Source organism: Schistocerca gregaria, chromosome 1 (assembly GCF_023897955.1).
Source record: "Schistocerca gregaria isolate iqSchGreg1 chromosome 1, iqSchGreg1.2, whole genome shotgun sequence".
NCBI classification, from domain to species: Eukaryota; Metazoa; Arthropoda; class Insecta; order Orthoptera; family Acrididae; genus Schistocerca; species Schistocerca gregaria.
The window spans coordinates 941,939,015-941,951,872 of NC_064920.1; the positions used below are offsets into that span (position 1 = coordinate 941,939,015).

The following is a 12,858-nucleotide window of genomic DNA, read 5'->3' on the forward strand; positions in this document are numbered from 1 at the left end:
TAGGCTACAGTCTTCGCCATTGCATTATTTATAGCTCATTTTACTTATTTGCCGACTAAAATACGCCTGTACTATACACGATATTGCTGTTTGTTTGCTTCTAAAATGGGAGTTGTTGTCTCGTGTTAAGTGTAATTATAAATAAACTTTATTTTGTGTTAAAAAAAATACAGCCAGAGCATAACATTTCTGCTGCTAAGCAAACCCACAATGAATATTCTGCCGTGCCACAAAGTAAGTTAGCAAATATTTTCTGTGCTATGAAAATACCTGCATTGTGTGACCTGAAATCACTCGAAAAGCCCAAAACATAACTCCATACGAGAGACTGACTTTCCCAATTCAAATACACTACAATAGAATGCCTAGAAAACAGTCACTGACATACTAGTAGTCTTTTGCTGTGTCTTGAATAGTGCACTGGATGAGGAGATGCAGCAGTTGAGGTACTGGTGGAATGGGATTTGTCATACATCAAATATGATTAGTTTCAAAGTAGTTCCTTCGCAAAGTCCATTGTTAATTTCTGTCCTCACATGTGTCCAATACAAGCTTGTGTTTTCTCTGTAATTTTCGCACTGTCAACAAGACTTTAAACACTAATATTTCATTTCTTTTGAATAACAATGGGCAAACAAGTCAGAAAATATGCTAGATCTACATTTTAATAGTCTTTTAAAGTGCCTTTGCAAATTAGCAGAAAATTATTTTTATGCTTTATAGCTAAACTGTTTACTACCTGGGAACACAGAATCTGTTTAGAAGTTCATTGATGAAGCTACATATTATAGCTTATAAATGGAAAAAAATAAATAGAATCACTGGTTCTCAATACCACAGGGAAGTTCCATAAATAATACCAAGGATAATTTTGGAAACTTACCTTCATTAATAACTCTAAAAAAAATCCTTTGTTCTACCCTACAGATGATATCAACTTTCCCAAAACAAAGTACTGAGTATGAGAATCTGTTTTCAAGCTACTAAAGTGGGAGTAACTGGAGGAGAACAAACTGAAAACAATTTAATCTTTAGTTTCAAGAATATTTATAAAAAAAATTCGTTTGGAAGAAATAGGAACAATAATGTGTTACCTATTCAGGCCCTAAAGGTATAATGTTGTACCAACTACTAGATATAAATGTCCTGGGTTCATCTGCATTCTCAGTATTTCATTTCTCATCACTGCTCTTATTAAGCACAATACATTATTTCTTGCCAGTCTCATTGACATTAAGTTTTGAGATTCCATGTCCCAGTAGTATCCATGGAATACCACTAGTAATATAATGCTGAGGCAGCCTTATAATAAAATGAAGGATATAACAATAGAAACCAGGCTGGGTTTATCTCTGCCAGAATCTACAAGGGTAACCCCAAAAGGACTTTTTGGAATTCATGGAAAGAGTTTCAGATTCTGCATAGAAACACAGCCTTTGATGTATTGACTTACACTCGTGCCCTTACTTTTTTTAAGTTTCTTATTTGTTGTAAGATTTGCATAATTTTTCTCTAAATCTTGTACTACATTCACTTCACCTCTTTTTCTGTTACGATAGTGTACCTTTCTGAAAGCTTGGTTTTTATAATGTGGCCCGAGATATAGGTTAGATTGGAAGGTATATAGCAAAAATGTTGAGGCACAACAAAAAGACTGATAAACAAGTAAGCTTCAACACAAACACACAGACACACTCTCTCTCTCTCTCTCTCTCTCTCTCTCTCTCTCTCTCTCTCTCTCTCTCTCTCTCTCTGTGTGTTGCCACTACTCTGTAGCCAGAGGCAGTGGTCATGTGTGTGTGAGTTGTCTCATTCAGAAGAACGCATTTTAGTCGGAAGCTTACTTGTTAAGTAGTCCTTTAGTTGATCATGTCTGTGACTCAACATCTCCTCTATGTGGTGAGTAGCAATCTATCCTTTTTCTAATTTGTCATTATTCTATCCTGGATTTTCCATTGTTAGATTGGAAGGTGACAGTTTGCTTGTCAGTTTGTGGAGCTTGCAAATACTACACAAAGGTCGTGGTAACACAGTGATCTGCAGCACAGCTTGAGATCTACATTTGCCCCATACTTACACTTTTTGTTGTAAATAACTAAACCAGCAAGATAACTCTGAAGTAAATCTGTTGTGAGTATTTTGGCACATCTTATGTACATACATCAACAATGAAAAGCTCAAGGGGGGAGGGAGTATTGCATAAATCTTACTCTTAAATCCATACTTCTGCCCACATCATGTCCAGCAATCGACAGCCATATCTTCACTTCTGTCTTCACTAACATTGTTATCCTTCTGTGTGGCAAGCCTCCCATGACCTGCAGTCTTGGATAACTCTTCTTGTGGCGTATTGTACTCTTGAGCGTACTAGTATCATTTCCTTATGGTGACCCTTCCTCCTGTTTTTCCTTCGAGAGTCTTATTTTTTTCCGAAATGTACCGACAGTTTGTTTGAGGATGGTGATATGTCACGAATTTTTGTGATTCTGTTTGGCTAAAGTATTTTATAGTGCAAAATGTTTGATTTGCATTTTACTGCACGTTATGCAACTATATATACTAGGAAGCAGCACTTTTACAACATGCTCTACAACCTTTGTTTACTGTTAATGTTTTGCAATGTTCATAGTACTGATTCATGTTCACTGTTTTATCATGCCAAAATGAGAGTCTAACTTTAACAGCAATATAACAAGTGAGTTTACTTTTATCGCTGGCAGTGGAGAAAATGTAGAATGTATGTTGCCCAAATGAGATCTTGCAAATCACATTAAGATGAAGAAATGTCGCACTCCTTGATAAAATACATAAAAGTTAAACGTACAGTAACAGTGCTGCAGAATAATTGTAAAAGTGAGTTGGGGTTATCTGAGTACATGCTTCAAAGTCAGACTTCTGTGTCCATTAAATTTTGTCAAGACAATTTTGTTTATAATTTTTTGCTTAATTGTCCCAGATTTTTCTAATTTTCTTTTAAAATGTCCCATTTTTTTTTTAATAAAAATGGAATAGGACCTGTATATTTCCTTCAACCCTTTCTTGCTTCCACCAAAGCCCCTCGTTCAGAAAGACAGGAATTTAACATCATCTATGTGCTTCCTTCTGCTTTATGTGATAAGTAGATTTCTAATCAAAGGTTAGGAGAAACTTTTCCCTCCTTTTAGCACATTGTGTTTGTGTTTTGGGACGGGGTGGGGAGAGGTGCATGCTAAAACGAAACAAGTTGCATTCGCTCAAAACGTAGTGCAATTATCTGTTTATCAAATGTGCCTGTGTGTCATCAATCCTTCATCCCCAAGTGACTGGTTGACTGACCTCATTATTTTATTGTGCAGTGTGTTATTACATTATTGCACTACAAATTGCCAAAGTTGTAATCATGTCTGCTTGTGTTTCACTGATGTTCACTGTTACTTTGCATGCATTGTCCAAAGAGCAGGTGGCCTGTGGACATAGTTGTTTTGGATTCTCGTGACAGACAGGTTGAGCATCATACATGTCTTTTTTTAGTAATAAATACACTGGCATGAAATTTTAAAATAATCTGTTAAAGCCAATTTATTTTTGTTGTGAAGCTCATATTTTGTGTGTTAAGAATCATGGGAAAATGAGCACATGAAGAATTAATTTGCAGTAGGAAAACATTATCTCCGCACCTGTTTTGTGGCCATGTCAATTTATTGCCAATTTCTTGTTTTTGATTAAATGTAAACTTATACAACTGACTTGCATAACATGAAAATCTATGCCTTATCCCTCTGTTCCTTTGTGAACCAAAACAAAGTATGTGATCTTAGTGAACTAGAATTGAACATTATCTCAGAGTGATAAATGGGTCTTGTGTCCCCATTTCAGTTTTCAAGATCGTTTAGTGGACCATTCACCACTGAACTTCACAGTTATTGCTGCTTTGAATCTCTGTACACATGTAACCTACAAATAAATAAACTACTAACATGATTGCTGTACCCATGACCTGACATGACGGGATAGTGAAAATTAGTCGAATGGGGATAAGAACTGTTCTTTTTTGAAACCAAGCTTTCATTCTTCTGTAGAGAAAAGGAAAAAGTGGGAAAATATGTCAAAACTGTCTATGTGAAGGATATAAGACTTTCAGAACTGAAAGACATAAACATTGAGATGGCACAGTGCTTAAAACTCTGGGCTACACAGTACAAGCAGTATTCATGACTCAGTCTGGACACCCTGATTCCCAAGTTAATTCTAGTCAGAGGGATGATTCTATTAACAAGGTCACAATGGATGCCCTCCCATTTCCTCCTCCAGCTGAGTGATTCCAAAGTAGAGGACATTAAATCTGACTCTACTCAGTCGATTGAATTTTGAAACAAATAGCTCCCCGCAATTGTACTGCAGACCTTTTGTCAAGACATTGTTGGATTTGTTACTAATTCACATTACCTTGTTATAAAAACTTACTTCTTAGAAACATTTGCAATTTTGGTAATAATAGAAAGCTATAATAATGTTGCCAGATTTTTGTTTAATCTTCATAATTTTTTTCCTGCACGCAGTAGAACTCTTTAAGATTTGCCAGTAGGTTTTCCTGTTTATTATCTTTTAAAATTCTTTACCATCTTTACAATAATATAGATATTGTTATTTCACAAGTGAGTAAAAGTGAATATGAATATGCAAAATCACGTTAACTACAGTTACTAAATGACACAGTGCACCATATTGATGTTATATACTATTGGATTGCTGCACAGTATCACATTACCAAATTTCCACCAAGCAATAACAGCACTGGACAATTACACACTCAGTAATGTGCACTTATTTGTTATTTTATTTATTTATTCACTTTTTTTCCCTTATCAGATTATAGGATTTTCATTACATATGAAAGTAATTTTAGGAAAGACATTTCATAAGAAAATGTAATTTACTCTTGAAGGAGGTAGCTTATGAAGCAACTTGACCAACAGGTGCTTCAATATTGCTTGTCAGTCTGGGACTCTCACCAGATAGGATTAATAGAGGTATAGACAAGATCTAAAAAGGATCACATTTCATCACAGGTTTGTTTAGTAAATGCAAAGAGTGTCACAGAGACAACAATTCAACTCCAGTGGCTGATTACAGGACAGGCATAGTGAATCACGGAATTCTCTCTAAAGTGTGAAGTGCCGGGAAGAAACAAGCAGTGCATTATTTCTTCCCATACATGTCTCTTGAAGTAGCAGCAACAATAAAATTAGAGAAATTCATGTTCATATGAAGTCATACATAACAATTACTCGTCTCGCTCACCATTTGGAAAGAGAAATAAAAGTGGTAGGTAAAGTAGGGTCTACTTTTCCCCACACATATGACGATCGCTTTTGGACTCTAAATTGAGAAAGATATTAGAGAAGTAGGACATTAAAATGTATCTAAAGACTGTATGAAACAGTATTGAGATGCATATTGGGGGTAATAGTAATGTTATGGAGCAAGTTATTCCATACAGCTTGCAACAATTAAGGGCTTCAGAAAAGCATCTTGAATTATGGTGGGGGAGTGATTGAAAGTGATTTAGACTGAGTTTCTTGCAAGTGTAAAATTCCATATTTACATACAGGTATTTGAGTTTTCTTTGCTGAGCAATCAGTACTGCAAACTAGATGTATGGTAATCACACATTTGTACTGCACACAATGAAGACAATTGCCTTTGGAAAGAAGTAATTGGATCATATTGTTGTGTGTTAGTTGTGGATATCTCACAGGAATTTTGGGCGAAGGAGTTATCACAATTTTTACTTTGTTGTAGGGTGTCCAAATAATAGAAAAGTGGCAAAACTAGGCCCTAGACATACTCCTTTTGATTTCTCTGGAAAAATAACAAAAATTCTATTTTTGTACAGTTTAAAGGAGTGCATATACCTTCAAGCACACAGATGCAGTGTATTCAGTCTAGTTCACATTTCATCCAGTTATACAATGAGATCTCTGAGAAGCTGATCAAACAGTCCATGGGTGTACTGCCAGTTCATCATATACAATGTTTCGGCGATCAGACATGTTACCATCATTAGGTGTGCTGATGAACTGATCTCCTGAAGGCATACAGTCGACTTCTATGCGCCCCCCCCCCCCCCTCCCGCCCCCCGTGAACAGTTCCCTCCGTGGTCCGATTATGGTGCAGTGTGGAAGAGATGGTATAAATTTTAACTGAGGAATAATTACAGAGCTATGAATACTACATATGATTTAGATTCCAAATTCTTTGCTCCATTGTGAAGTAATTTTTGTTCATAGCTGGGAGTAAATTTGACTCTAAGTAAGGATTTGATGGTTTTCATGTCAGTATGTTTTGAGCAGAATTATGAGACATTTGATAGTTTAAATGATAAAAAATGTATTTTTGCTCAGCAGTCTCTAACATTACTTTTCTTCCAACATATATGACATTACAGTAGTAAATTATGTGCTATACATGTAGGATACCAATATTTATCTAGAAGCTTGTGAGCAATCCTTGTATTAAGAACTGAATGATCAAGGTACTACCCTCACAGTTTCTGACCCCCGTCCCCCCTCCCTCCCCCATCTGCATACTTTGTTGGACTAGTACCCCTGATAGAAGGGACACTGTGAAGAAATGGCTTAGCCATGATCAAGGGAATTGTTTCCAGAATGATTCTTCCACTCTGTAATGAGCTGTTTAGATACTGCTTGGCAGATTAAAACTGTGTGCTGGACCAGGACTCAGATCCAGAACTTTACATTTAGTGTGAAATATGCTTACTGATTGAGCTATTCTGGCATGAGTAATGAGTCACTTTCACCTCTTCACTTCTTTCGGTATCTTTCTCATGCTGTCCAAACATCACTAACATCTGTACACTTTGCCTCTCCTAGAAGAAAGGAGTAGGAGAGTCGCACTGGCAGAAATGAAGCTGTGAGAATGGGTCATTAGTAATGCCTGAATATTCCAGATTTTTTTGACTGCTGATAAAAATTGCCAAATGCTGCAAGAAGACTTTTCCGATGGACAACAATGTTCTTGAAGAAGAAATATTGTTCGATTCAGAAGGCAGTGTATCTGATACTGTTTATGTTGAGCAAGTGCAGTGTCAGTTGTCAATGGGTAATAAATAATTTAGAGTAATGGAACTCATGGAGTAAGACAAGTAAGTGTGAATGACACTGAAGCATTGATCATTACACAAATCAACTCTATGCATACTGGGTAAGCTGTTGTCAAAGTGACTCAGCTCTCAGGAGAATACACAGTTTGTAATGTGACAATACGTGTAGTATCTGAGGAAAAATTTTTAATGTCACATCTAATATTGCAACAAAATTTAAGTGCAAGGTGCATATCAGGTAGCTTCACACTGCTGCATAATAATGAGAAATTGTTATTCAAAATATAACAGTAGCCATCCTAACTCCTGGTTGTGAATATAGAGTTAAGCTACAAAATTTCAAGGTGATGTGTCATGATGTTCTCTTAAAAACACAATTGTGAAATCATGAGACAGATTGATACATTAATGTCAACTTGATTAAATTCACTGAAATAAAATGAATGGGGTTGAAAACAGTTAAACTTAGTGATATGACATGAAATCAGTTTAATCCTTTCAATATTGTTGAACTTGCAATGTTATGAAAATCTTGCAAGAAACGAAATTTATGCCAGACCAGCATTCCAACCTGATCTGCTAACTACAAGCAGTCACCATCGCAATTTAAACTGTACAAGCACACCTGCAGATTAAGCTCAGACTTTCAAAGACACTAATGTTTCCCTCCTATTACTGCTGGACAATATAACTATATAAGTTCTCACCTTGAGGTATGTAGGAATAGCAGGGATGAAATCACCAGTGACATTGAAAGTTTCAGTCGGTGTTGGCAGTGTAACTTTCGTAGGTGGAATTTCAAAACTGATTTCCTAATACAATTATTCAACTGATTCCATTCATGCCACTTCATGTAACTGAATGCAGTTAATATATGTCCTTGTGCCAGGCTCAACTAGTTCCTCCATCTAGTCTCAGCCACCCCCTCCCTAATGATCCTATTCCAGCACACCTAATGGTGTAATGTTTGGAAGTAATAGGAGAAGACAGTAGTACTGAAACTTTGAGTCAGGATTGGAAATGTACTCTGATGACATTAATGATTAAGAGATCTTTATTTCTATCTTGGTCGACACTAATTTTCAGTTGTCATGTCATATTCACTAAAGAAAGTAATACGAACATATAAAGACAGTGATAATGCCACAGCATTTGCAAACATGTTAGTTAAGTACAAGAGAAAACATGTTTTTCTGTTGATTATTCCAATTTACAATGCCCATAAGCTGCTGTATGAAAGCAGTGCTTTCATTAGAGCCTTTACATTAAAGTCTTAACTGTCATAAGACTGAACCAGACTGTGATAGAGAGAGACAGTGTTTTGTGATGACCTGGAAGTAGTGTACCAGGTGCTTCACAATTCCTGTTACAGGCGTCTAGGGATGGTAAAGGATACTTAGTAGATAAGTTTTGATAAGGAACCCAAGCCTGGAAATGTACCGTTTGGATGCAAAATGCATTTGAAGAACACGAACAGTGAACTCTGACCTGAATGCTCTGCAGTAGCAACCAGCTCTACATGGTGGTACTGCTGTTTGTTGCACAAGGTGTATCTGCAATGCATGGTTTCATGCAGTGGTGTGTGCTGAATAATTTCTGCAGTGTATAGTGTCTCGTATGCAAGACTCTTCATATGGCCCCACAAGAAAAAATGAAGAGGAGTTAACTCTCACAACATTGGTGGCCAAGAAATGGGTCTACCCAACCTATCCACCTTTCACCATATGTTTGTTTGAGATGTTTGTGGATGTCATGTGCAAGTGTGCAGATATACCATAATTTTGGAAATATGTGCTGACGAAGTGACAGTGGCAAATCTTCCAATAATTCCACCAGTACCACTTGCAGAAATGTCAGTATCTGTGACCCTCTTCTCAGTTTGTATTTGTACCCCGAAACGGGAGATTTGGAAGTGATCTGATCTTCAAACTTGTTTTAAATCCAAATGGAACATTTTCAGACATGGGTCCCCCCCCACAATAACCTTTAGAAACTTGTAATAGGATTCTTAAATGCCCTGTATATAAGTAGAAGAGAGCTAACAGAGGAACATTCCAGCTAGCTTAAATGTTACAAAACAATTGAACCACATCTTGGAACAATGCACTTTTGCTGCAAAAGCTGGACTGCATATTACAGAGTAGTGTAAGAAAAGTGTCTGTGAAATTTGTACGTTGACTTGCTTAATTTGGATTTACCATTACAATAAAAGCACTTAGTATTTGAATGTGAAATCACTGAAGTTACTAGTTATTTGTTGATTGCCAGGAATGTAGCCAGATTTATAAATCTTACTTGAGATAAACGTATTGGAGAACAATATATAAAAAGCTGTAATGAACACATTGTTGGTGTCTATAATGAATAGTAACTACTAGTTCCAAATATGACCCCCTGCGAATCCGGGGGTTAGAACAGGTCTGAGGTATTCCTGCCTGTCATAAGAGGCGACTGAAAGGAGTCTCCAACATTTCAGCCTTTACGTGATTGCCCCCTGTAGGTTTGACCTCCAGTTTTCAAAATTTTCCCAAAGAGTGAGCCAATTGGGGCAAGGCACCTTACATGGTGCATAGTATCCATCAAGCATCCTTTGTCAACGTTGATCTGCACTTCTGCTCATTCTACAGCTGTTGGGCGAGGTCACCCTCCTGGATGCATTTTCCTCCATCCTCTGTGCAGTATTGCTTTCGCACTGTCTTCTTAGCTCGTTTGTGCCTGGTATCCAGCATGGTAGCTAGTCTGTTGTGGTGGGGCCACCATGTACACTGTTGGTTGTAGCTCCTTGACCACACATGGATCGCTCTGCTGATGCCTGCGGTGTTAACTCCACATGTACGCCAACGAATAGATGCCCGTCACCCTGGGGTATCGAGACTTCCGGCAATGGCCATCCTGCCAGGTGGCCTTTGCTGCGGATGGGTGGCACCTTTGGGAAGGTCCCCTGGTCGGAGTGGGTGGCATCAGGGCAGATGACATGCCATGAAGCGTAGTAAGTCACCTTGTGCTAGTGGTCAAATGCCAGCAGTCTCTAAGCGGTCAAGATCTAACTTCAATGCCGAGAAATACAACCCCAAATCCCCCCCCCCCCCCCTACACCATGGGAGGAACGCAACGCTATGGATGGCAGTGAAGCTTATTCACCCCGGTACCTTGTATGTACAAGAGTTGATGGGGAACCTTTCTTGTCAATGAAACCTCAGTTTTTTTGGAGCACTTAAAGGACAAGATTGAGAAGGTGGAGGGCTTGTCCAAAATGCAGCCTGGGTCGGTCTTGATCAAATCAGCACTCTTGCCTGTGACAAGCTGGGGTATGTTTCTGTTTCTATCACGCCCCATAAGTGTTTACATATGGTCTAGGGTATCATATTTCACAGGACCTTCTTTTGGAGTCTGACGATTAGCTGCACTCCAATTTAGAGCAGTGAGGTGTCCATTTCGTCCGGCGCGTCCATCGAGATCTGAGGAATAATCAGGTTGCGACCAGTGCCTTCATTTTGGCCTTCGAGGGTGACACATTACCCGAGAAGGTCAAGGTGCTGGTCTACTGCTGTGATGTCAAGCCATATATCCTTCCCCCAAAAGTAGTGGTTTAAGTGCTGGAAGTTTGGCTGTATATCTTCTTACTGTACTTCCACTGTCACCTGTTGGGACTGTGGACATTCTTCACATCCCAATACTCCCTTTGCCTCGCCTCCCATCTGTGTCAGCTGCAGAGATCACCATTCGCCTTCCTTACCAGACTGCAGGATTCTCTGGAAACAAAGCAAAATAATGAATTACAAGACCCTGGACCAACTGACGTACACTGGGGCTAAAAGAAAATATGAGAGGCTACATCTTGTGCATATGACGCCAACCTACGCCGCCACTATGACAACGCTTCTACCACCTTCCGTTCCACCATGAACAGTTGGCTCTCAGAGCTGTCAGACTCCACCTACCGCCTTGATGGTGGAGGGTACTTCCTTCCCTGTTGCTCCTGCAAAATCTACTTCAGGAGCACACTCTCCCCCCCTCCCCCCCAACCATCGGGGATGTCAGTCCCCACTTCTCATCAGAGAAGCGTAAGCCTTCTTTGGCTCCTCTCGCCAGAAAGGGATCCCTTGGGTCACTCCCTTCCCAGGTTCCTACCAGTGGAAAAGCTGACACCCACCAGTGACTGAAGTAACCACAGGTAGCTGGGTGTAGGACTTCACGGCCCTCCTCAGTCCCTGAGACTGAATCAGTGAAGCCCTCTCACCTGGAAAACCTAAGGAGCAGCGAGAGAAACCTAAAAAGAAAAAGACCCGCAAGAACCAAGGCACTGCAATGGCACCCACACCACCACTACCTACAAGCTCTGTGTCTGAGGATGGGGTAGAGATTCTGGCGTCTGCTGAGGACCCAGTCTCGCTGGGCTCTCAGACACAATGTATGTCGATCCCACAGGTACTCATCTGACGGCAGCAGGTGACCCTGAGGCGTAGACTGCCTCACTGAGTGTTTCATGCCTTCCCAGTCTCACGATCACATAATCATCGAGTGGAATTGCGGCGGTTTTTTCCACCACCTGGCTGAGCTACGACAACTGTTAAACTTTACACCTACTTTCTGCATTGTCCTACAAGTAACCTGGTTCCCGGCAATGCGGACCCCTGCCCTTCATGGCTATAAGGGATATTACAGGAAACCTAGTGACTATAATAGTGTGTGAGGTGGATTTGCGTCTATGTCCTGAACTCAGTATGTAGTGAACCTGTGCCCCTTCAAACCCCTCTTGAAGATGTGGCTGTCAGGATAAGGACGATACAGGAAATAACTGTCTGCAGTGTATATCTTCCTCTAGATGGTGCAGTACCCCTGAACGTATTGGCTGCACTGTTTGATCAACTCCCTAAACCTTTCCTACTCTTGGGAGATTTTAATGCGTCGAAAATTTACTGTCACAATTCGACCTCTGCTTCTTAAATACAGGTGCCCCCAAACATTTCAGTGTGGCACATGACACATATTCGGCCATTGATCTCTCGGTTTGCAGTCCTGTCCTTCTCTCATATATCCACTGGAGAGCACATGACGACTTGTGTGGTAGTGATCACTTCTCCATCTTCCTGCCACTCATCCGGCATCATGTCCACGGACGCCTACCGAGATGGGCTTTAAACGAGGCAGACTGGGAAGCCTTCACTTCTGCTGTCACCGCTGAATCTCCCACACGTGGTGTCATCGATGTTGTCGTTAAGCATTTCACTACAACGATCGTTTCTACGGCGGAAAACGCCATCCCTCGTTCTTTAGGGTGCCTCTGGGGAAAGGCAGTCCCTTGGTGGTTGCCGGAAGTCACTGGAGCAGTTAAAGAGGGTTGGCGAGCTTTTTGGGCACCAGGCCCCAACAGGTGTCCCTGGTGTTGGCATCAATGGCGTGCTCTCTTCCGATGCACACGCGATTGCCAAGCACTTGGTTGAGCACAATGCACAAGCCTCTGCGTCAGAGTACTACCCCCCAGCCTTTTGCACCCTCAGATGGCAGATGAAAAGGAAAGTCCTCTCATTGACTACACGCCACAGTGAACCCTATAACGCCCCATCTACAGAGTGCGAGCTCCTCAGCACCCCACATTCCCTGACACAGCTCCTGGGCTGGATTGGATCCACAGTCAGATGATTAAACATCTCTCGTCTGACTACAAGCGATATCTCCTCGTCATCTTGAACTGGGTCGGGTGTGATGGCATCTTTCCATCGCAATGGAGGGAGAGCACCATCATTCTGGTGCTA

At 40.2% G+C, this 12,858-nt stretch overlaps 1 protein-coding gene across 1 annotated transcript in view; it reads left to right on the forward strand.

Annotated features, from left to right (window-relative positions):
• Positions 1–12,858, forward strand: part of LOC126275603 (cytosolic purine 5'-nucleotidase) — a 413,580-nt gene that overhangs the window by 865 nt on the left and 399,857 nt on the right. The window lies entirely within an intron of this gene.